The 26,930-nt window shown below is 39.4% G+C and overlaps 1 protein-coding gene across 5 annotated transcripts in view; it reads right to left on the bottom strand.

Moving 5' to 3' along the window:
• The window catches only part of LOC137344446 (metabotropic glutamate receptor 4-like), a 922,939-nt gene extending 902,035 nt beyond the window's left edge, over positions 1–20,904 (bottom strand). For 2 of the 5 annotated variants that reach the window (XM_068007417.1, XM_068007416.1), the window contains exon 1: positions 20,279–20,882. The gene's annotated coding sequence lies outside the window, so the exon portion shown is untranslated. Of the gene's footprint in view, positions 1–19,451; positions 19,804–20,278 lie in introns of those variants that run through there. The other 3 variants (XM_068007420.1, XM_068007418.1, XM_068007421.1) reach the window with 3 other exon arrangements.
• Between the last annotated feature and the right edge of the window lie 6,026 nt (positions 20,905–26,930).

Genomic DNA, 26,930 nt, shown 5'->3' on the forward strand with positions numbered 1-26,930 from the left:
TGACAGAGTGTGGCACCAAGGAGCCCTAGTGAAATTGAAGTCAATGGGAATCAGGGGGAAAGCTCTCCAGTGGCTGGAGTCATACCTAGCACAAAGGAAGATGGTAGTGGTTGTTGGAGGCCAATCATCTCAGCCCCAGCACATTGCTGCAGGAATTCCTCAGGGCAGTGTCCTAGGCCCAACCATTTTAGCTGCTTCATCAATGATCTTCCCTCCATCATAAAGTCAGAAATGGGGATGTTCGCTGATGATTGCACGGTGGTTAGTTCCATTCGCAACCCCTCAGATAATGAAGCAGTCCGAGCCCGCATGCAGCAAGACCTGAACAACATCCAGGCTTGGGCTAATAAGTAGCAAGTAACATTCGCGCCAGACAAGTGCCTGGCAATGACAATCTCCAACAAGAGAGAATCTAACCACCTCTCCTTGACATTCAACGGCATTACCATCGCTGAATCCCCCATCATCAACATCCTGGGGGTTACCATTGACCAGAAACTTAACTGGACCAGCCATATAAGTACTGTGGCAGGTCAGAGACTGGGTATTCTGCGGCGAATGACTGACCTCCTGACTCCCCAAAGCCTTTCCACCATCTACAAGGCACAAGTCAGGAGTGTGATGGAATACTCTCCACTTGCCTGGATGAGTGCAGCTTCAATAACACTCAAGAAGCTCAACACCATCCAGGACAAAGCGGCCCGCTCGATTGGCGCCCCATCCACCACCCTAAACATTCACTCCCTCCCCCACCGGTGCACAGTGGCTGCAGTGTGTACCATCCACAGGATGCACTGCAGCAACTCGCCAAGGCTTCTTCGACAGCACCTCCCAAACCTGCGGCCTCTACCACCTAGAAGGACAAGGGCAGCAGGCACATGGGAACAACACCATCTGCACGTTCCCCTCCAAGTCACACACCATCCCGACTTGGAAATATATCGCTGTTCCTTCATTGTCGCTGGGTCAAAATCCTGGAACTCCCTACCTAACAGCACTGTGGGAGAACCTTCATCACATGGACTGCAGCGGTTCAAGAAGGCGGCTCACCACCACCTTCTCAAGGGTAATTAGGGATGGGCAATAAATGCTGGCCTTGCTAGCGGCCCCCACATCCTATGAACGAATAAAAAACATTTTTATATGAACCAATCAAAAAGTACTTAACCTCGTTGTCTCGGCAATCTTTTATAAACTTTCTCCATGGAAACGTGTACCCCTCCTCCTTGCGCTTCCCCTTGCAACAATGTAACCTCCGAATCATTGTCAGCAATGCCATGGAAGATTTTCTAAAATTGTCTTTTTCCATGTTTCCTCACAAAAACGTGAATAAACATTCATTTGGTTATTGTGCCTGTTTTGTATGTGCTGGTTTCCTGCAATTAGTTATCATCTTCAAATAAAATATTAGCAGTGTTTCATCTGTGTTTATTTTCTTTCTCTGTTTCCTTTTGTGTCCAACAAGGATACTGATATATTTTTCCATTATAAGTTGGCACCCTTTTTCTATCATCTTTCTGTTAAGTTAGTTTATGTTTTGATTGCTTTGTGTTTCAAAATGACTTGCTCACTTGAGTGTTTTTTTGGCTTTGTGACAATGTTATTTGGCAGTTATTTTCTGCATTCACTGTCCTTGTTGGGGGGTTTGTAATTTTCTTCCTTATTTTGTGGTGTTATTTCTTCAGTTTTCTGTTCTGTAGAAGAATCCATGCCGAGGATATTAGCTTTTATTGACAACATTTCCCAGTAAAATATCCTCTGTACATTTCTCTTATAATTCATCAAAAGTGTCATTGTAGTATAAGTTGAAATCAATGTCCATTTTGATGCTTTTGTGGCAATATTTGTTTCTTTAATAGTTTTATGACTTATTGTGCAGCATTTTATGTTTCTAATTAGCTGTTCAGATCCATGGTTTTGTTTGATGTGTCAAGTAAGTGTCACTTCCTGTTATCCATGAAAATAACTGAACTTTCACATATTTAAGTCAGTTCCAGCTGCACAGCCACTTTTGAACTCATCTTAAACTCAATGTACGTTTTACATCAAAATTGGTTGCAATAACATTACTGAGCAGAAATCACACTGCTGGTCCCATGAGAACACATTTGGTAGAAATATTTATGTAAACTACTGTTCCTCCATACATTCACGTACACCTAGTTAAATAAAAGAATCTAAACCCAGAAAGTACAATTTATAACACTCGCATACAAATACATTGGGGGCTAAATTCGATTGTGCCCGATAACAGACGCAAAATTATTGGTGTGAAAGGCCCGACAACCATTTAAAATTCATTCTTGGGCCACATCGGAATAAATCCAGTGAGCCAATTGGGCACCCCAATGTAGTTCACTGTTACGGGCCATTCAAATTTCGTCCGGCTCGGATGTTAAGCCGAACTGCAGGTAAATCCAATGGGGGAGTGGGGGGAGTGAGTGTAGGCCGGCAGCGGCTCCCAATATTAATGCGGAGACAGGAGAAGCACTGCCTCTGCACGAGTGAGGCTGGCCAAAAAAACTCATGCACGATACTGTCAATCTCACTGATAATGATATTTATCATACTTCACTGCTGGCTATGACACTTTGTACTTCCCCACATCTTTTAAAAGTTTTTTTTTGTGGTGGGGGGCAGAAATCAGATTTTAGTTGCATCGCAATGTCCAGACATGAAAAATATCCAGTTATTTTCTCAGATATCAGTTATTTGTAGTATATAAATAAAATATTCTGCTAAACTGTACAAATGAAAAGGCTACACAAGGACTTTCTAATAATTAACATATGGCTCTATCAACTATGCTCGCTAATGTATTTTAGATTGTCTATTGTGCTGTGTGACACAATGATTTTTTGATGAAAGGTGTATGTTCTGCTTCATTAACATGTGGCAATCAGCAGTGGTCCTCTTTAAAAGTCAACCACTCTTAATATCTGCATCAATATTAATAGAATTGTATGAGCTCTACTCCACACTGAGATTTTTCATTAATCCCAGGTACTGTAATGGCATTCGGTAATTCTGTCAAGTAATATTTTTCACTTCCTTTCATTAATAACCACTGACATCAGCTAAATTCAAAACAACCTTCTGGGGCATTGGACAGAGCTCAATCATATTTATTGCTAATATATAATTCCACTGTGTTTATGTAACTAATGCAAACTCAGCTATCATTGCACTGGATTAGAAAGTTAGAGCTGTTTTTTCAGCCATACTTGGTGTTACAGAGTTGAGTTGAATAAAGTAATGTGAATCAGCAAATTAAGAGGTCTCTCATGTGACCATGCTGACTAAAATGTAGGGTTACTATTGCCTTCCTTAGCAGCATCGAGCCATACTTTGAAAGCACAATTTGAAGTCCTCTTCAACTGATTTACGGTTCAGGCACTAAAAATCACATTTAAATGTTTGATTCAGTGAAACACAAAACAACACAGCTTACAAATGATAAGAAACTAAAATAAATCGGTGTCATCAATTAAAACTGGTGCTCAATCTGGGCATAATTTCTTGCAAAAAATCAAGAGTATGGCATAATAGGAGCTCTCAAATCCTCACCATGTAGGTTGGTTACTTTCGGAAAGACCACAGATTGCCTTCACATTTAACCCCCAAGAACAGGTGGGTTGGGGGCGGGTGGGAGTAAAAATCCTCCGTTTTCAGAGTGGGACGGCATCCCGGCTCCAACACACCTACTTCTGGGTTTAACCCAGGCAGGTTTGTGTGCGTGTGGAAAGCAGACACCAGGAAGTCCCACCCCCACTTAAAGCTGGCAGGCCGATACTTAAAAGTGCAATGTACCCCATTGAGATACTTGTGGTACTTAATTTCTTGTGTATTGGAATAATTAAACAAATTTAAACTTTACCTGTTCAGGTTTCCCATCACTTTCGATTCACGTCAGGTGAAAGCAGGCGGGAAGGGCCGGATCCATGAGGTGAGTGCCTTTATTGCACTGCTTGTGGGCCAGAGGAGCTGGAATGCTTCATCCAGGCCCAACAAACTCACCTGGCCGACAGGATCGCCACGATCAGCCGACCACCCCCCAATCTGTTCCTCTGTCCCCCTATTTGTTACTCAGCCCCCACCCCGATCCATTCCTTGCCCCCTCCCCCCCTGTACTGATCTGTACCTCGGCACCCCCCCCCCCCGATCTTCTATCTGGCCCGTGATCCCTCCCTCCCTCATTCCCTCCCTCCGATCCCCAGCTGCGGCCTGCTGCAACAGCCTTTTGCTGCCCGAAAGCCAGCCAGCCTGTCAATCAGGCTAGTTGCTGGCCGCAAAACCTGGAAATGCAATTGATTGACCTGGTTCCCACCCACTTACTTCGCGGGTTACGCACCTGGAATTCTCCCCCCTCCCACCGCTTCCTTCCCGGCTGGACGTTAAGATTGTCACTTTCATTCCAGTTGTAACTTTATTGTTCAAAGCTAAGCACATTATTTTTAAAACCATTTACGTCCCTTCGTTATTAGAGGGGTACTAAGACTACATACATCATCTGATTATATATCAGTTTGAGTACGAGAATTTAGAGGCATTTCCTTAATGCAGTTAAGTGCTGTATTAGTGTTGAAATTAAGCAACTAGTTAGATCTAGAAGTCTGCAAGATGGCGTTTGTAAACTAGCAGTAAACTGCTGAATGGTGCTGTATGTAAAATTATTTTTGCTTTAGTATTTGATTATGGGTTATTAAAAATCTTAACAATATAACAAACACAATACACACATTTGAGCACCTTCCACTTTGACGGGTTCACTAGGAAAGTAGTCGAGGACTTGGGCTCATTTATAAAGGAAGGTATGGTCGCTGTTGCTGAAAGAAGACAAAAGTTCCTGCATAAAAACTAATCAAGCAGAAGGGATTTCAGATGGATGAACCACAAGTATTAAAAATGTATTTCCTATGCTATTAGGTGGGAAACAATGCTCCCTCCTCCAAAAGACTAAGAAAAGGACCTAACTAACTTTCCTCAGAATATTGATTTCTTCAGGGAGCTGCAGAACCAATGGAGGACATACCCCTCTGATCCAACTTTGATCCAGAGGTTGGTGGCTTTAACAGCAAACATCCCTCAATCTCAAGCCAATTGCACAATCTGATTTGCCGCCTTGACTTTACACTATTCTTTCACCATGTATCTCCAGCTTCCTTTTGCTCTCTTCCCTTTCTTTTCTCCCCCATTAACCATTGACAAATTAACTATCCCTGTGATTCTTTAACGATATCCACTGTACCTGCTGATTTGCTGCTCCACGATAATCTGCCGAGAGATTGCCCCCACTCCACTTTTTGTACTGCCTGTTCTGCTTCCAGCTTGTACACTAATGCTGTTGCTGCGCTCTGGGAGTAGACTCTATGCTACATACAGGAACTCCTGGTCTCGTGATCATTTTTGCTGGATGAGGAATTCATTCAAGTCATTACAGATAATGCACCATGCTAATTGATCCTGGATGAGGACAAGAAGCAGTTTCAGAAAAGACAGAATTGTGAATGTTCAGAGTAAAAAAAATGTATGATAAGCAAACTATAAATGGTAACAAATTCAGATGAATTGTATGTAAACATGATCGGAATCCATTAAAAATCCACATTTTATTTATGCTGATGGTATATGTAAGCTAAGTACAAATCTGATGCTCAAAATCAGTTTAGACATTATCAGCAAGTCAGCAAAGTTGACTAATTAAGGAGATTTTAGCAAATATAAATTACACCCTTTACTTAAATCTAAATACATTCACTACTTCTCAAACGTAAGCAGCACACCCATTTATTTCCCAATTAAGACCCCATTATCAGTACAATCTCTGCTGCACATCTGTACTTCCTGGTCCTGGGAAGACACCATAGTGTTTTTCTTACTGCAGTTATGTAGTGTCAGCATGGGGTAAAGCAATCCAGATAGCAGCATGTAGTAAAAGACACAAAGGCATTACACTACAATGCACAAGGTGATCATTCATTCACATCTGGTACTATGTCTAGTGTATGTCTGCATGCCAACTCTTATAAAGTACACAATAAATTGGGTAAACTGTGCCCACAAAAGCAGAGGAGCTGATATTTGAAATAAGCTGTGCTGATGTTGAAGGACCCAATATTCATTTGCCTAGCAGCTTAGGTGCATAAGGCAACTGAATAAATGACAGTTAGCTCCTGCAAAATTGTGTATGTCTCCTGAACAAACAGGTTTGTTTCAGTTATAGTTTCGATAGGACAGTATACAATACATGTGTGATATGTTTAACAGCATTGCGTCTACTGCAGTGTGTATCGTATGCCATCAAAACAAACAGAACATCATTCTTGTCACTAAATGAGGTAAGTTTCAATTTATTTTCATACAAGAAATGATTGGAACACAATATTTAAAACTGTTCAAACAAATAGAGTTGCATAGCGCAGCAGTGTTTATTTTGACATTTATGCAGTGTAAAAAACAATCCTGATACATAAGCTGTGTTTATACTCGTATTCAGAAACACTCTCGGATTCACTCTAGGGTCAGTCCTGAATTAAGGTTTCAGGTGTATCAGAGTAGAAACTTGCACCTATTCATAGTCAATGGGCGGAAAATCTAGTGTTCACATTCCTGCAAGTTAAAAGGTGAATTCTGGCTTTCCTTCAGGCCAGACGGTTACACTGCACAAACTCTGATGGCATTCCAAAATGCAACAGGATAATCATTTGTAATTTTTAAAAAAATGTTTCTCTCTTTCACCAGCAAAGGTAGGGTGTACAGTTTCCTCCCAGGAGCCTTCTTCTGATGCTGTATAATCAGCAGGCCTAAGATGATATGCTAAGATTTTATTTCCCTTTCTGTAGGGAAGAGCTCACTTCTCAAAATCAGCAACTTCCTATTTGGGAAATAACAAGCTGAATCCACATCCTACTGTACTTTGTCACATGCTACTCAGGCTCCCAGTTCTGTGCCTTTTGCTCTGGTCTTTCATCTTAGACAAAGTTATCTCTGTACTTCCAATTCTTCCCATTCACTGCAACGGCACCTCTCTCTCATTATCTCACATTAATCCCATTCTCTCATATTGCTTCTTTGACTTTTAATAGTTTAACAGTTTTTATTAGCTATGGTAAATGCTAGGAATAGAAGGCTTCAGAGAGAAAGGTAGGCTGTCCACTGAGAAGAATATAAAAATATTTAAAAGCATATAAAAAGGGTGGTCAGAGGGACAAAGAGGGGACCAGAAGGGAGTATAGCTGCAAACAGTAAATGCAACAGCAAGAAAATCCTCCAGGACTATGACAGCTAGAGGACAGTCAAAGAAGAGATGAGAACCTTAATGGCAATGAAACTGAGAATGATTAGAGAATTGGTAAAATAGTCAATGATTATTTCCTTGAAGTAGTCACTAGACAAGACCGCAGTAACAGATCTTCTATCAATTGAAATAATCCATGCGGATTTACAGTCTTTGACATCAACAAGACAGTAAAAAGTTAAATTTAAAGGCGCTTTATCTGAATGCATGAAGCATTCGTAACAGGATAGACAAATTAATGCACAAAAAGAGATAAATGGGTTTCATCTAGTAGCCATTACTGAGATGTGGTTGCAAGGTGACCAAGGTTGGGAACCAAATATTCCAGGGGAATTGACTTTTCGAAAATACAGACAAAATGGAAAAGGAAGGTGGGGTAGCCCTGATAATAAAGGATGACATAAAGACAGTAGTGAGAATGGATCTAGTGACAAATCTATTGGAGTTTTTTGAGGATGTAACTAGCAGGGTAGATAAAGGGGAACCAGTGGACGTAATATATTTGGATTTTCAAAAGGCATTCGTTAAGGTGCCACACAAAAGGTTGTTACACAAGATAAGGGCTCATGGGGTTGGGGGTAATATATTAGCATGGACAGAGGGTTGGTTAAAGGACAGAAAACAGAGAGTAGGAATAAACGGATCATTTTCAGGTTGGCAGGCTGTAATTAGTGGGGTGCCGCAAGGATCAGTGCTTGGGCCTCAGCTATTTACAATCTGGATTAATGATATGGATGAAGGGACCGAGTGTAACATATCCAAGTTTGCTGATGATACAAAGCTAGGTGGGAAAGTAAGCTGTGAGGAGGACACAAAGAGTCTGCAAAGGGATATAGACAGGTTAAGTAAGTGAGCATGAAGGTGGCAGATGGAGTATAATGAGGGGAAATGTGAGATTGTTCACTTTGGTAGGAAGAATAGATAAAAAGAATATTTTTTAAATGGTGAGAAACTATTAAATATTGGTATTCAGAGAGATTTGGGTGTCCGTGTACATGAAACACAGAAAGTTAACATGCTGGTACAGCAAGCAATTAGGAAGGCAAATGTGCATATTGGCCTTTATTGCAAGGGGGTTGGAGTACAAGAGTAAGGACGTCTTGCTGCAATTGTACAGGAATTTGGTGACACCACACCTGGAGTACTGTGTACATTTTTGGTCTTCTTACCCAAGGAAGGATATACTTGCCTTAGAGATGGTGCAACAAAGGTTCACTAGATTGATTCCTGGAATGAGAGGGTTGTCCTATGAGGAGAGGTTGAGTAGAATGGGCCGATACTCTCTGGAGTTTAGAAGAATGAGAGGTGATCGAGGAACATTGGAACATAAGTAGGCCATTCAGCCCCTCGAGCCCGCTCCGCCATTTGATAAGATCATGGCTGATCTGTGATCTAACTCCATATACCTGCCTTTGGCCCATATCCCTTAATACCTTTGGTTGCCAAAAAGCTATCTATCTCACATTTAAAATTAGCAATTGAGCTAGCGTCAATTGCCATTTGCGGAAGAGAGTTCCAAACTTCCCCACCCTTTGTGTGTAGAAATGTTTTCTAATCTCACTCCTGAAAGGTCTGGCTCTAATTTTTAGACTGTGCCCTCTAGTCCTAGAATCCCCAACCAGCGGAAATAGTTTCTCTCTATCCACCCTATCTGTACCCCTTAATATCTTATAAACTTCGATCAGATCACCCCTTATTGAAACATATAAGATTCTGAGAGGGCTTGACAGGGTTGATGCTGAGAGGCTATTTCCCCTGGCTGGAGAGCCTAGAACTAGTGAGCATAGTCTCAGGATAAGAGGTCAGCCATTTAGGATTGAGATGAGAAGAAATTTCTTCACTCAAAGGGTTGTGAATCTTTGGAATTCTCTACCCCAGAGGGCTGTGGATGCTCAGTCGTTGCGTATATTCAAGACTGAGATTGATAGATTTTTGGACTCTTAAGGAATCAAGGGATATGGGGATTGGGTGGGAAAGTGGAGTGGAGGACGAAGATCAGCCATCATCTTATTGAATGCAGAGCAGGGTCGAGGGGTCGTATGGCCTACTCTTGTGCAGCACTGACAATTATCATGAGGAAGTCATTGAATGCTGGGGAGTTCCCACTAAATTGGAAACAAACTAACATAGTACCCATATATAGGAAAGAGAACAAATCTAATCCGTGCAATTACAAACCCATCAATCTCATATCAATATCTGGTAAAATAATGGAATCAACCAAAAGAAGCAAACTTGAGAACTACCTGAATGAGGAAATCTGATAAATGACCATCAAAGTGGCTTCAGTAGATGCTGCCTGACAAACCCCCTTCATTTTTAGGAGGAAGTGACATCCCACATGGACAGTAGAAACTATATTATGTGGTGTACGTCGATTTCCAGAAAGCATTTGATAAAGTTTCTCATGAAAGGTCGCTATTGAAACTGAAAGCAATGATAATTCAAGGTAAAACCTTGATATGAATAAGGAAATGGCTGAAGGAAAGAAAGCAGTGGGTTCTTTTTAGGGGAATGATGTCAAGATGGGAAGGGATAAGTAATGAGTTTAGTAACCCAGGGATTGATGCTGGGGCCAATAGCAACTTGAATTCAGAAACTCAAGGTAAACTGATCAAATTTGCAGATGACATTAAACTGGTGGGGCTTGTCGTTGAATCGGAGGAATCAGCCAAGGACCTACAAAAGAAGTTAGGTGAAAACAGCAAATGTGCAAATCAGAGGTAGATGAAGTGGCAATGAAACTAAGTGCAAGATACTGCACAATGGAAGGAAAATGCATGTCAAAAGTACATTAAGGATGGCATGGAAATAGCTAAAGTTGAAGTGGGAAGGTATATGGGGGTGATAGTAGATTCAGCATATCAAATCAGTGTGGAACAACAATAAACAAAGCAAACAAAAGGCCAAATTACATTGCAAGATCAGCTGAGTATAAACCAGAAGATGTCATGCTAAAACAATATATTGCCCTGGTCAGACAGCATCTTCAAGTACTGTGTACCAGAAAATAAGGGAAACATTCAAGTCATTGAGGCACTGCCGAGAAGAGCCACAAGGCTGATCCCTGGTGTCAAAGAATTGAGTTATGAAGAGAGTCTGCAGAAAGTGAGGCTCTTTAGCCTTGAAAGGAGGTGACTGAGAGGGGACCTTAAAGAAGTACAAGGTGTCAAATAGTATAAATAAGATAAATGCAGAGAACTACTTCAAGGTAAGCCAGAATATGGAGGCACAAGATAAAACTGATTAAAGTATACATGTTGACAACTCATTGTCTAGGTTCACATATAAAGGGTGGATGCTTAATTGACATAAGAGAACTACCAATACCTAAACCTTCAGGAGGGGAAGGGAAAAAGAAGAGGAAAAATCAAAGTAGTTCTTAATTTTTACCACTGATGTTCATTGGGCAAGTTGAAATTCTCAACCCACAGATAGAAAAGCTTAATATTTTTAACAAGTAAAATTTGCTTTATGATGAGTGCATAAAACCTCCAACTAGCTTTAGGAAAGAGAGATATAATTACATTTTAAATCATGGTGCTGCTTATGGCCCCTGAAGTTATCAGTTTTTATTTCTGAATAACAAAATAACTCACTGAGTATAACCTATTACTCAGGAGATCACACCTGTGGCATAACAATTAATTAACTAACCAACCACTTAACATTCTCTCATTGTACTTAGAGACAAAGTGAGATTCAAGTTGAGAAAAAGAAAACGAGCAAATAGTTTGACAGTTTACCCAAGCTAGGCTTTGCACACAATGGCTCCAATTCTAACTTCAGGTGGATTTTGGGGGTAGGCAAGGCAAGTTCGAAACTCACTTACTGTCGCAGAAATCAGGCCCGGGCTATTTTAACGGCCAGACCTCATTAACATGCTGCTGGTTCACTTCTCACCCAGCGGGAAGTGGCGGAATATCGCCTAGCCCAGAGGCCACTCGCCAGCACATGGTATGTTGCAGGATGGGGTTCAGGAGAAAGAGGAAGGGGGAATCCTGCCCCTCCTAGCCCCACAAAAAGGAAAGAAAAACACACCTCTTCAGCCTCTTCCAGGGCTGATACCTCTTCTGTCTCAGGTTACCCTGGTGGGAAAGCCGCAGGGCCTTGCCCGCTCAGGTCAGAATTAAAAGTACAATCGGTCTTGATGACGTTATCAGGGCCTGACATGCATATTTAAAGAAGGACCCTGCCGACTTCAGGCAGCAAGGGTACCCACCTACTCAGGAGAGCAGGAAGAGAGAAACAATTTTGATTTTATTCCACCACCCCCCCATCCAAGAGCAACAACACAGAAGATGAGCAATGTTATATAATGATACAATGTACATTACATGATGTGATGCTTTTGTTGTTATAAAACAGCGTATCCTCCAACTTGTCATGAGCAATGCCATGAGAACTCTGCTGACAAGTAACATTTTTCAAACAAAATTGTTAATCCTTTATGCTTATAAAGCTTTTTTCTTCCCAGTGCTAATATTTGAGTAAAAATTTGAGTAAAAATTTGAGTATAAATGGTACTTAGTCTTAAGTGATGTAATCAGTTTTTTGTTTCAAGAATGCATGGTTTTAGATTTGCTTATAATATACATCTACAGTATTGCTGAATAGGAATATGTATTTGTAAAAGTTGCATTTGAAAATGGAACGGGTAATCTAATCAACACAATGCCAGAGCAATGAAGCCCTAAATTTCAGTCACAATCTCTAACATTTGCATTTGGACTTCCCTTTGTGAACATACTAAGTACACCTGCTGAAAGCGAGACCAAACAGTAGGGTTAAAGGAAATGTTTGTACAGTCAGGGAAGGGGGGAAACAAATGTGTTGAACTGACTCGAGGAGGTAGATAATCAGGAACAGTAAGAAAAGCATTGACTACGAATGAATAACCCTAGATAGTTTTAGAATTAGTAATGTTGTTTTCTTTATATGGGGAACAGAAAATCCATTCCTTTTTTGTCTTAAAACTTATCTCCTCCTCAACGTTGCATTCATTATTCTCTCTTCTTTTGGATTCTTCCATGGTTGAGAAGGCTGGCAGCCATCCTATTCCTGACTTTTATCAGCTTGTTCTTGAGCCAGCTGTTAAGTCTTGCATGAAATCCACTCAAAGTGTCTCAGCTGATTATTTTCCTATCCTCCCTATGGAGACTACTTAGTCTCTACTTTGGTACCTCAAAACTAAACTGGACATAGTACAACCATTTGTCTATGTCAGCAGTCTATTATAACATTATTCATATTAGACATTTGCTTGGAGATTGGATGGGACAGGGAATAAGAAACAATCTGATGCAGATTTTTTTCTTCTTCTTGCCAGATAGGACAATATGCTCTTCAAAAGCATGTATAATTGCATTATAAGCAGGCAAAGTCTAGTTTAAAAATACGATTAAGGGTTCAAAACCCTAATACTGAATCTGCAGTGGTATCACATTACCTTGCTTGTTCTCATTTTAAGGAGAAAAGTGATTGAAAAATTAAAAATTACCACAAAATTGAAGTTATGGATTCAGAATTTAAAAGCTTTCAATATTCTAACTATATAATAATAGATCCACACTTATCAAGATTTTAAAAGTTCACTATTAATATTTTAGATTGAGAATCGAATTCAAGAACTTGGCAGTCCCAATCAAATCCCCATTCAATGACAGTACTCAGCACAAACCTACCTTTAAGTTTGACACAGATTAGCAATTTTGACGAGAGGCTATAATCATAGAAAGTGCAAGAAATAGAAATATCACCCTGGTACAGGGATTATTTTTCTTAACATACAAAAATTCAACTTGTTTGTGACCAATAGAAGTCCAATGATTTTCCGTCAGTTCAAGTTAAAGGAGAGTTAAATCCATTTCTTTCATTCCATTACTCATGAACATTGTAAATGTTTCTCAGTTGTTTCCTATTCCTTTGTTCATGGTCCTCTAGGCTTTACTTACTTATTCAGGCCACCTGGGTGCCATCAGATTCTTTTGCTGCTAAGACCTTTGGATAAATGATGCAATGAAGGACTCAGTTGTGTACTAGATAGAGACCATGGGCAAAGGATTTATACACGAACAGTGATCCTACATTGATATCTATGACTAAAATTCTTAGCACAAAATGAAATTGAAATGTTGTGTTTTTTTTTAAATTGAGAAACCTAGGTGAAGACTCAAAGGCCATACAGCACCGCACCAAGATTGAAAAGGATAGGGTAAATCAAGAAATAGTGAAGAGGTGGAGTTAATAACTTGCATTTATATTGGCTTTACATTAAGTTTGGCTTTAAAAGCCTGTAGATTCTAAGAGATAGAGAAGAACGAGGAAGTCTATAGGATGCTTTGTCCGGAGGGACATAAAGGAGTTCAGAAAAGATCATAGTAACTAAATAGAGAGATTGTGAGAAATATGACTTTGCTATTGGGGTTAGTTTTCCCATAAAAAATATTTGAATTATTGGAAGAAAAAGTGCATTCTGAATAGTTATAGAACTGTAAATGTCATAATGGAAGATATCTGTACATTTATGACTTCTCAGCAGGTTTTGCTACCATTTTGAGCTTTAAAACTGTTACTTGGAAGCAGCCACAAATAGAAAATAGGGTAAGGTTTTTAGAGACTCTACTCAATGAGAATGTGAATCAAAGAATCTAAGGTGGACGTCAGCACTTCCAATTTGTGCTACTTACATTTTTCATTAAAATTAATTACCAAAATATTGAGAGCAATGTGAATAGGGCCGCTATTCCTGGGCAAAATTCTCTGATCTTTGCTCCATTCAAGCAAGACTCTCCAAGGGAGTGGAGTCTCTGAAAATTTACCCAAGGTCCTACCGTTGTGACCTCTTGGAGTTTCACTTTACTACTTTAGGAATCAGAATGCTGGGCTATGGTTTTGATGCCCATTCATGACGTCTGGAACAAAACATCATGAGGAGTCTTACAAAAATATCTGTCTCCAGATATCTCCTCTAAACAGTTTTAAAGGGCAGTTGAGGGTACCTTTTCTCACCAACTTTAGCATTGCACCAGGTTTCCACTTTGCTGCAAAGCTGAATTTGTTATGTAAAAGGGACCGATGAAAACCAATCACAGATTGCGCTGGATCTGCTTAAGTGCAACACCAACAGCTGGGATTTTACACCTGAACTTCAGATCCTAGACGGCAATAAAAACATGGACTTCAGCAGTTTGGGTTCAAAAGTGGGTCTTCAACATTTTGGGTTCAGAAGTGAAGGCTGGATGTGACAGGTAAGATTGTTATACGATTTTACATTACATTTCAAATTAGATGCCCCTTATAGGTGAAAATATGATTTTGTTTTGGTAAACTTTACAAACTTGTCATGTGCACATGCACTCTTAAGAACTCCCCTGCTCTTATTCGAAATAGTGGCAGGGAATCTTTTATTTCCACCCGAGAGGGCAGACAAAGAGAGCGTTCCAACAGTGCAGCACTCTCACAGTACCAGCCTAGATTTTGTGTTCAAGTCTCCGGAGTGGGACTTGAACCCATAACCTTCTGACTCAGAGGCTAGAAGCAACCACTGATCCATAGCTAACACCTGAATGATGAAACCCTAAATCAACTGCTTCAATTGGTATGCTGTCTTTAATTGCCCTGTATAATGAAATGGAGCCAACATTACTGTTCAGGTTTACCTTTTTTGTGGGAGATTATGTTGATAAAATTAGTGCATTTTTGTTCTTTTGTGGACTTGATGAATTCAACATAATGACTATTCCTGAAAGTTGCAGTTTGGATTCACAATTACATCTTTGCCCGCATTTTTAGGAGCAATAGCATTTTTTATTTATATGTGTGAATTACTTGAAAATGATTAAAGATAGTGTTTCCTCCAGAAGTTACAAGTGTTATGTGTAGAGCTTTTGAGTGCTGCAATTAGGGCTGGATGTCTGAGACTGCACAAAAGCATTTTGGGTTTGAGAGAGATGGTGGTGATTTTATTGTTTATAGGGGAGCTGATATGTAAAAGTATACTCAATCAAGCTTATGTGTTTCTGATTAGTTTATGAAATCAGAATGCATAATCATACATGCTAATTATTAGCATTTCACACTAACACTCTAGGTTTTGGGCACCAGTCAGCATATGCTGACATAAATTAGTACAACCGGGATCCACACTGACCTCCATTCCTGCTCCTTCTGAGCCTGATAGCTAATTCACCAGATACATACAGCCTTGCACCTCAGCACCAATGGCCGAGTTTGCCTTCTCTGAAAACTGCAGGCAGGAACTCAAGAGTTCCTGCTCAGAGTTTACAGAGACGGCAATCCCAGCTATTAGTGCTGGGAATGCACGGAGAGTAGAACTGGCCCTGTCTGATGCATTGGGCAACTAGACTCCAGTAATAGCAGGTGGAGAAAATAGATGGCAAGGGGAGACCGAATGGATGACAGAGGAGGGGAGGCAGAGAATGGATGGAAAGGGGGAAATGAATGGGGAGGGGAAGAGATGTATGGATAGCAGTGAGGGGCAAGTGTATGACAGAGAAAAGGGGGAGTGAATGGCAGTGGTAAGTTGATGGCAATAGAGGGAAGAGGGAAATTAATATTAACGAGAGAAAGAGGGGACAGAAACTGGGACCATGGCTTTGGGGAGGAGATGCTGAGAGTGGTGCTTTGGAGAAAAATGTCTTTAGTAATATGTAATCCATAACAACTATTTACTAACATAAATCATGATATTTTGTAATAAAGGATTTGAATTAGCTACCTAAACAATCATTCTAATAAAAATATTAAAGCCTATTTAATGTCTATTAATTATGTAAAGGTACTTTAATATCAGTTTATTGATGACATGATAAACCAAGGTGGACATATAAGATCCAATAACACTTTCTGAAGAACCAACACCACCAAAAGCAGATTTATCAAATCATTTATCTCATTTTTAACTAAGGATTCCCCAGAAGAATACCAGCACCTATGTTTCCCATATTTTATTACTTATTGTTAAATTTTAGCAAAAAAAAGTGTGTAAATCAGAATTTCCCACTTTGTACTCAGGTCTACATTTTCCCTAAAATTGGCAAACAGAGGAAACAATAGCCATGATGACTGATGTTAGTCTGTAGAGGGCATCACATGTGAGCAAGAAAATTGGTACTGTTCATTTCACCCTATGGCTAGCATCCATCTGCCAGCTGAACATGGATTAATGTCAATGATGGCAATTATGGAAAAGTTGCAAGTCTACTTTGCCTCACACTACTTATGTGGTGGTGAAAGAAAGGTCTTAAAAAGGTAAATAGGTTATCTCAAGAAGAACAATTACTGATATGTATTGATTTTGTACAATGTAATGTTTTTGTATCAACAGGTGTTCACAAATCAATAGTTTAATTCTCTGTGTGAAGTAAAAATTGAATGTGCAATCTTTTATCATGTTCCACAAGTTTTCTTGCTAAACAACAAAACATTTTATTTCCGACAGAAGACATTTGTTAAATATATATATATTTCTGAGGAGATAACTTTGTTGATATTTTCTTCAGGGAAACGCACTTGGTCTGACATAAACTGCTGATGCACTTAAACTCATGTGTTGGAAACTCTAATGCCCGTCTAATGCTGCAATGGAAGATCATCATTATCATCTCAGCATCCAAAGTGTTACATAGAACATAGGAACAGGAGTAAGCCATTCAGCCCCTTGAGCCTGCTCCGCCATTCAATTAAATCATGGCTGATCTATACTTCAACTCTATTTACCCACCTTTGATCCAGATCCCAGTGGCATCTTGAATTACATTTGGTTTTATAGAGATACCACTGTCCTCCCTGTAGGGTAAAAAGCACTGACTATCAACATTATTGAATTATAGAAGAAAATTATACTTTCATTACAGTTTAACCCTTAGACTGCTGACAGCTCCAAGGAATTCTGTGTTCCATGGGCCAGTCATTTTTTAAAGGTTGCAGTGTCAGCTCAGTAATGCTGAAAAAAATCCTCATATTTTACAATAATAATGTCATTTGAAGATCAGTTTTATAAATACTATGCTACTAGTATAAGTACTTTAAAAATCTTTAGATAAAAAGCTTTTAAAACTATACTTCTGTTCTCCCCGTCTTGTTCCCCTCCCCTTCCTGATGTTCTCTTTTTACATTCAGTTAACATCATTTCTAACTTACTTTTTCTGCAACTTTTTTTTAGATATAGATAATGTACCTGCCTTTTCATTCCTTTGCTTCTGCAATCCCATCCTGGAACTAAAAAGAACATCTTCAAATATTGGTCTCTGATTGGTTGAAGACTGGCTCCAAAGCCTCTTTTTTCAGTCAAGCAATGGTCAGGACATAATAGTTTCACTGAGTCACATCACAAAAATGACCAGGTCAAATCCACGATTTTTTCCAGCACAACATAAGAGCATCCTACCTGCTCAACAACGTATTTTATTGGTGACCTGAGTGAATGACACCATCAAAACAAGGTTTTCCATTGTCAATGTTCAAAGGTTTCAATTTAAATGTGTTATTGGAGTATTTACGTCTTGTTCTGATGTACGGTCATCAACCTGAAACGTTAACTCTGTTTCTCTCTCCACAGATGCTGCCTGACCTGCTGAGCGTTTTCCAGCATTTTCTGCTTTTGTTTTACATCGCCTTATATTGGAGATAAAATGGTTCAATAAAATATAAATTTCCAGAAAATCAGAAGGGAGGAAGGTGATTTTCTCAAGAGAATTTGATTGTTGATGACACGTTGTATGACACACAAAAGCAAACTGCATGAAGCCAGACTTAAATGCAACAGAAATGTATATATCTGTGCTACATTGCATACAAAGTGAGAGACATAAAGATGCCCATTTACTGTCAACCACCATTTTGCTTTTAAGTGACTGTCTACTATAATGCACACTATTATTGCAGAAACGTGCCTGCGACTATTTAATGCCAACTTTACAAGCAAATAATTATTGTGCTGGTATCTCCGAGAATGAGACGCTACATTTTGAACTGCGATGGTTCTTTAAGATAAGGTAATAATAATGGATAACCTAGAAATACTCTGCTATTAACTACTAAAGATACACATTATGCCTCACTTGGCTACTCCGGTTTTATCCTGGACGTGATGCAATATACCGCCAGAAATCATAAAGGGTTAAGCATCACTCGGCTGAAGCAATAAAGGCTTGCACAATAAATCTATCTGAAGGAACGTTCTTAAGTATATTATCCTGACCCAGACTGGCAAATTGCTGTTCGCTGTAGCTAATAAATTCACACCACTGTTAAATCAAACCCAATAAAACCCTGTGTGTGTAGAAATACGGCCGCTACTATGACAGTGATAGCTAATAGAACCATTAGATAGCTTTCCGCTTAAAATGTAGACTAACTACTGAACCTTGAACTGCCTTCTCCTTTATGTCCGTGATATTCATAGTCTGGGGCGCTTTGTTGGGGGAAGGGAGCGGAGCGGGGAGAATTCAGCAGAGTAGAATAAATCTGGCCGTTTTACTTCCCCCAAGTATAGATAGGACTGGTCACATTATTCTTCGTTATGAAAACTGACTTAGTATTGTATTCCCTTCCTATCCTAAAAAAAACTATATTCTTTAAGTCTACTTATTGGGACGTGTTTAATGTTTACACGAGAAACATAAGGCTTTACTAAGATCTTCAATATTTCATCACTATTAATGCAGAAAGGTCGAGTAAATATCTATTGTAAAGTACGATCAAGTATTGTCAGCTGTTTTAAAATAAGAATCATAGCTGCCATTGCTTCAAAGAAGGTGGGAAATATAAAAAGGCCATACAGTCCATTCGGCTAGTGTCCGACTCTTAACACAAAGACATATTAGAAATAATATGCGGATCTTTTCAAATTCCACTGCAAAGCCAGTTTTATCCCATTTACCCGAACAAATCATTTAACTGCTCTGTGTACCTGTATCTTATTACCCACTGTTGTAAAGCAGAATATAACTCTATGTATCAGCACGGTATACGTGAAACACCTACACTATTATATGGCACATTGTAATGCAGATTTGCATCAGTTGAAAAACTGACTAAAGTAACTCAATCGTTATTATTTTTGAACCAGCGTGAATCATTTGAAACCACTGAGAACTAAGTGGTTCTGCGCCTTAAAACCCTTACATACCTCCGTTGCATTGTAGTCTGAAGCGGAGTTTAACCTCTTGAGAGCCGATTAAATCAGAACAGTTGTTTAAAACGTCTTTCTACATACCCAACCAACATGCGGGGCTATGAAGGAGATCTAGAGCCTTTCAGAACCGATGAAAGTTCTATCCGCATCGCTTCCTACAGTACGGCAAAGGGTTTAACCCTACCGGCCGTCATATCAGCGCCCTGGACAGATCGGCGCTGTCCATATTCAACAAGCTCCTCATCCCACGCACCGCCTTTCAGTTTCAATACAGCCCAGCATAAGCCTGGGAGCCCTTTCATTTCCGAGCTGGTATATTGACTGGTTAGTGATGTTGTTCGATGCCATTAATTAAACAAGAGATTAACAGCCAGCATCAACCTTGCTGGAAAACTAATCCCGGTGGGTTCTGTACACTGCAGATCCCTACTAATTATGTAAATGACTTTTATCAGACATCCTCTGCATTTCCCACTGTGCCTGGCTAGGTACCTAACCAAGAAATCCCTTCACTGGGAGCTTCTGATTAAAGGCGCCGCTCACAACCTATCGTGAACGACGCGCGGTTTCTTTTACGTTGCAATCATTGCTGGAAGGCAACTTCTGCAGTATTTGGAACTTTTTCTTTTGTTAAATATTATCATCCGAGCAACACTATTTTTAACCTCCCCGCTTTAATAGTTTGTGCGCAATGTTGAATGCTAGGCTCCCAACGAGCGCTTGGTAAGCTGCAACCCGCTACACAGAGGGAACTCAAAACGCGGAACTGTTGTATTTTAAAATCGAGAGAACGCCAGTGCAAAGGTTTGAGGTGCTCATACCTTGAGACGGGAGATTGAGCCTGAGATTGCGATGCCCGGTAATTTTAAAGATATCCCAGATCGCTTGTCGTGCAGTCTCCAGGTTTCGCTTCTCTCTTACTAATTTCGCCACTGAAAATCTACAAGCTGCTGTTGCTTGCTTTGAGCAATAGGCAGTGGGGTCGCCGGCGATGCTGGAACGACCCAAGGTCTAAGTAGGCTGGGAAGTATCCATTGATGAGAAGAAGCAGCTCTCCAAGGACCGTCTAATGCCTTTCCATTCCTCCACACCAGTGATTCAGGCGGCGAAACTGAACCTAACTGTATAAATACCCTACGCAACACGACACGTCTTGTAATGAATGTCTTCAGTTCCTATCCAGCTCTCCGAGTGACTGTAAAAAGCCAGAAGCCCGGGATTCCAATCAGTCTGAGCCGCTTATTTCACGTTTAAGCAACTCCACTCGACGTGTCACAGTGCAGTTTCCTCGTGTGGACCAATTCCTTCAACTTAGCATGGTGAAGAGATTCTCATTTTGAAGAAATTGGATTTCGCATGAACAGAGTAATCGTGATTTAAGAAATCGATCGGCATTCTGCAGTAACCGTGCTCCATTCGGAGTGAATTCTAACAACTGTATTCTGATCTTTGGCTCTAGGCATTCATTTTCACTTTTTGTAAAGCAATAATCTCTATTGATGACTAGAATCACAAAGGTTTTGCGTTATCTTAAAAAAACAACACATTTATGATGTTGCAAAAATCTGTGTACCACGAGCGTTTCAAAGCACACATTTAAACACTGTACCAAACCTTGTTGCCAATTCATTTAAACTAAAGCGGTATCTGTGCAGGCATCATCTGACATCTGTGGCGTACAGTTTGCATCAGAGGTGCAGTATCGGCTTTCCACCGATCTGCCTGTCAATATCATTTCAGTTCCATTTACTGATACCTAATCAACCTGGGATTTCAATGTAGTCGGCTGGTTTGGAAATAGAGCGGCCGGTAAATGGATTACCATAGTAACATAATGGAATATGGTACTTGCAATAAATTTTTTAAAAAGCCCCCAAAAGTTGTTTCTAACCAGGCGTGCGTGTAGTACAACATAGCGCTGGGGATAGGTCTGCAACAGATTGAGATTTTCATGAGATTTGCAAATACAGCACATTATGTAGTTCTGATTTTAATTCACTTTCTTTTAGATTTCAATACTTATAAGGGCGTCGTGCCTTTCAATATTACAACGATGTTAATAGGCACGTTTCCAAATGAACTTGATGGATGTAAATCAAAAAATGCGGATGGAAGTTAGATTTTCTTGGTTAATAGTTAGAGACCCAGCCTGAACAGAACAAAGTTCAAGTCATTGAACCAGACGGTGACTGCGTGTGTCTGTGTGACAGAGAGGGCAAATGACGACCAGTGAGCATGGCATGTACTGATAGTTAAAACATCCACCAAAAAGGCTTCCTACACCAAGAGGTCTTCAAATCGCTTTGGGAATTCCTGCAGTGCTTTATAATCTGATCACCAGAGCTTCATCGGCTGGCTATTCGACATGACCGACGTTTGTCAGATAAATACTAAAATAATTCTCAGATGGCAACAATTCGAACGAGGTCTTAATTCGCACAAAAGATAAAATGGCAAAAAGATCCGTTCTCCTAAATGTGCAATATGCACTTGCACTGATATGCAATTGCACTGTTGCAGTATCAATCAACTAATAGTATCTAACATCAGTCCACTGATGATGGCGGAGGGATGATTTGTTGGCGTATATAGGTGCACCCAAAGAAACAAGCATAAAACACAGGACGAGGCAAGCGCTAAATGCCAGCTCGCCCTCTTCCAGACACTGCAAAGGGTGGTGCTAATATATCTCTATAGTGGCACTGGTGTGTGTGTGTAAAACACTTACCAGATAAACACATCAATACTTAAACATATCTTGAAAATCACCCCTTCGTTTTTGAAACCATTTCTACAATTTTATTCTAATTTGTTTTTCGTACTTAAAAACAAAACACACGCAACTTTTATTCAGATAAAATAAAAGCAAAAATCATTGCCGAAAACAAAAAAACTGTTAAAATCGCTTTGGAAATGGAAGGTACCCGAGAGCAGAGGATATTTTGTAGAGATCTAGCAGTGGATATTTTATAGAGATCTGAGAATATCAGAATTGAATTGATTGATGTTAACATAATGTCCCACAGCTGAAGAACAAGCGACTCGTGATTCCACTACGGTTCACTTGTACCTGAGTGTGGAATTAAGTGATAATTAGTGCGACTCCCTTAGTTAGTTAACCTCGAAGTGACACCGAGTCCAATTAATCCTCTTGTAAGTAATTTAATATCGACTCCATCTTTAAAGGGCATGTTGTTTGTCAAAATAGAATGGTAAAAAAAGAAGCAAAAGGGGAGCTTCGATTTATACGGAGAACGGTTATTAAACTGCAGCATTCTGGTATAATTAAGCCCACCATCACAACACGAGATCACGTTGCTAATACTTTCCCAAAAAGTTCGCTGCAGAATTCCAACTCCTTTTCAAACTGAGTGGCGCTCTGTTTTACGGCTTAAGGCGCCGTCTAGTGCTCAGATCTGCCTCAACTATTGATTACTGGGATCAGACCAATATCCTTATGTTTTTGCAGCAACACCGAGGCCAGCCCGATAGACTCCCCTTGTAAATCTATATCCCCAGTTTAACAAGTGTCAAAGGGAAGGGATCTGTGCGTAACATCTACATTTCGAGATCGTCAGATAATTCTCTTGCAAGATCTACCCATCTTAAATTCTTGCCCCCCTCCCTCTCCCCGCAGTACTTGGGATTTTAAAAAGGCACCTAACTGTCGATACAGCTTTTGCTTTCAGCATATTTGCAGGGTAAGGGTTATAACATATTTCTGTTATCATAGAATTTTTGATTAATAAAAAAAATGTGGGATTTCGGGAGAGAAGTTTGTCCCAACCTTTTGTATTCCTGTAATGTTCTAATCACATGTTTTAAATGCGTATTCAGTTAGAAGGATAAGAATTCCTTCCCAACATGTTGTATATGAAACTTGTGCAGAATAATTTTGTTTATTATATATTGGATAACATATAGACTGAGATGTGTTACAAAGGTGAAACACGTGGAGAGTTTCAGATGGCATCATGAACTGCCAGAACAAAGTTCCATTATTTTATCAACATATTTTGTAAACCCCCAAAACTTATGTCCTTCAAATACATTCTAGTCAGTGTTATTTTATACAATGTACATAGAGTTCATGGGGTGTTTTCATTCTTTTCTTAGCCTCAGCAGTGGAATTCATGACAAACGAATGATTTATGGCCAACATCGTTAATCAAATTCACTGATTTGAAATGAACTGTTGTGTCACATTTATTGAACTATAGTGATATTGGGCTTTACGTTACAAAGTCCCTGTATAAATTATATTTCCATGTAATTTTCAAACTGTTATTTCACATTAGTGAAAATACAAATGATAACGTGCATTTGTACACTCAGTTTCTGCTATATACTGTGATGTGACTGATAAACGTAAGATTTCACAAAGAACCTCCAAAACTTTCTACTCTTTCAGCTGGCACCACAAGAATAAAGGATTGCTAGTAGCAAAGGTGATGCTGAAGAATCATTACTGGGAGAACTATGAGTGCTAATGTTACCACCAATAGAAAAAAGTAATACAATTTTACAGTTTCAAAACTATTTACAATCATTGTTTTTTTCAACTAATATTAAAATATGTACAAAAAATGGAATATTCACTCGAGGGATGTTTGTTCGGTTGATCTCACTTATGAGGCATATCCATAGAATAAATTGAGGATACACAATAGAAACTTAACAGGCTAGACAATTTATTCATGATTGAAGATCTAATAACTTACATGTAATATCACTCCAGTTATCAAATTATTCCTTACCTGTGGAATAAATTAGGGGTTCAGTGTTTTCTGCTCTTCTCTCTTGTTTTATGGTATGAAATTCCTCTATTCCCCCCTTCTGATCACAGCATAACTAAGATTGGGAACAGAACGTATGCCTTAACATTCTATGATTCCATTAGAAATTTTGCATTACACCAGAATGTGATATATTTTAATCCAACAACATTTATTAAAATATCTATTGTATAAACAAAGTCTCGAGTGAAATGGAGTCCCAATTTTGCTTGTCACGGTTATGAAAGCAAAGCACAATTTGCTTTTCCTGCAGCATTTATGAAGTATGGGTCTCTCCTACACATAAAAGAGCTGACTTAACAAATCACCACTGAAATGTTCTTGATTTACAATTAATATAGAAAATAAAACCATTCAGAAATAAAAGTGTGGACCTTGCTCTAAAAGAAATAGACCACCATAACATAATGGGTTCAACTCTGTCATATACAAGTTGGCAAAGAAATCCAAGTCTGTTGCAACAAATGCCAGTATGATGGTGCAATGCACGGGCTGTGCCTGGAGCTAGGAAAGCACCAAATGATTATGGATCCCCTATCTGTGAGTCTACTTCATTCAATTCACCAAAGCCCCATCCCTGGACCCTCTCCAGCTGTCCCATTCCAGGAAGACCAGTAGGGAGGTCATCAGAGAATTACTGCAAACTACCAATTCACCATTTGTACCCATTTGTCATGATGCCCAATCCAATCATCTCCTTGTTTAACCTGCAGCTACCTGTTATGGAGCCAACCAACCCCTGCCTATGTCTGGTACCATTTAACTGTTTGAAACAATTGATATATCTGTCTCTATGCATTTAGGAATGCTAAGTGACTCATTCAAATGTAAAATATACACACAAATGTTGAATTATAAAAGCATTGTGACTCATTTAGATATGATTAATGTAAGGCTGTGTAACACCATTTAAATTCCACTTACCCAGATATGCAGACAATAATAAAAATTAAAGAGAAAAAGGATAGGATTTTGAGGCTTCCTAGGCAGATGCCTAAAACAGGCGATAAGCCCCTTAAATATGTTAATAAGGAACCCAATGCCTGTTGAAGGACCCCCCCCCCTCCCTGCAAGATTTGTTCCTGATGAACGCAGATATCGGGCCTGCTGCACCACGGATTTTTCAGCAACCCCTGCGATGGTCAACTAAAGGCACATTTTTGAAATTTAAAAAAAAACTTTAATTTTTCTCGTGGGGTGAGCTGCCTATGATTGCACAATAGGCGTCGGCAGCTCGCCCTGAAGATGTAGTTGAGGCCGTGGCACAATTTCGAACGGTCTCGGGCCAGTCAGTGACCATATTTCTTTCCTATACGTAACACCTTCCATTTGCCTGTATTAAATTTCATGTGCTATTGTTCTGCCCACTTAAATATTTTGTCCAACTCATTCTTTAATTTTTGAGCTATCTTCTTCAATTCCACTACCTTTCCTAGTTTGGTACCATCTGCAATTTGCATTGAGTCCACGTTGCATATGTAAATTAGAAACAGTAGCAATCCCAACCTTGCTCAGGACTGCCCCCACCCCCACAATGTAGCTCATCCACCAAGTACCTGTTGTTTTCTATTCTTCACCTATTGGTCTTCAGGTTTAATTCAAGCCTGATCCAAAGCTGCATTTTAAAAATACCAGGAAATCACTGTAAATGTCTTATTCATTCAGTCATTTTAATGTTAGGAGTGGGCAGGAATATTTGCTTTTTTTAACTATCATAAAAAAAATGTTATCTGGAGAATGGAGCTTTGCACCATGCTCATAACACTATTTTCCTCACATTCAATCTGATGTGGTCAGCAGAATAACTCTGCCAGATGTACATCACATTATACAACACCAATCAGAGGCCCATAGCTGTAGTACAACTGAATTCATAGATCAATTATTATTTTAAATGTTAAGGAAAATATATAAATTATGGCATCTTGAAGAATGTTCCACAACAAAAATAATGAAGCTTACAAATGATGACAGCTTACACATTGCAGGAAGAAAGAAAGAAATGATCTCCCAAGATGGTACGGGAAATAAAATAGAAACTGAACCACTTGACCATGGATCTGTAATCAGTTAAGAAGGTAGATGATTATACTGGCTAGAGATTGGAATCAGTTATGAACTGGGGCTTCTTTTAATGCCTAATTCGGTGAGAGAAACATTAATTGAATATTTGTAATGTTATCTGTTACAATGTGGCTTAAGTGCATTTAGATACTTTATGCATTGGTATACCTCAACCATGAACATATTTATACAAACTTCTGTGATGCGAGGTGCAACAAGTTCACTTATAGAGAAAGAGAATTCTCCACAAAATAAGCCTCTCTTTCATACCTGGAACTCAGTTTTCCATTGTTAAGAAGTATTCCCATACCCAGACAGTACTTAGCAGTAACAATATGTTTCTGGAATATGCCTTCAATACATTAGAGAACATTAGAAAAACAAATGTGAATAATTGAACACATTTAAAACAACTGATTGTCCTATTGTCCTGGGTGGACATAAGGAATTCTCACAAAGAGTACATGGTTGAGACAGCTGATTGAAGAAGCGAAGTAATGAACTCTCTTATCTATCTACAACACAAGGAGTAAGACTTCTTCTATGCCACCAATACAGTTGATTAATCCATAGACAAAATGCTATGATATTTTAATATTTAAAAAATTATATC

The sequence above is a fragment of the Heptranchias perlo genome, chromosome 27, assembly GCF_035084215.1.
Source record: "Heptranchias perlo isolate sHepPer1 chromosome 27, sHepPer1.hap1, whole genome shotgun sequence".
NCBI classification, from domain to species: domain Eukaryota; kingdom Metazoa; phylum Chordata; class Chondrichthyes; order Hexanchiformes; family Hexanchidae; genus Heptranchias; species Heptranchias perlo.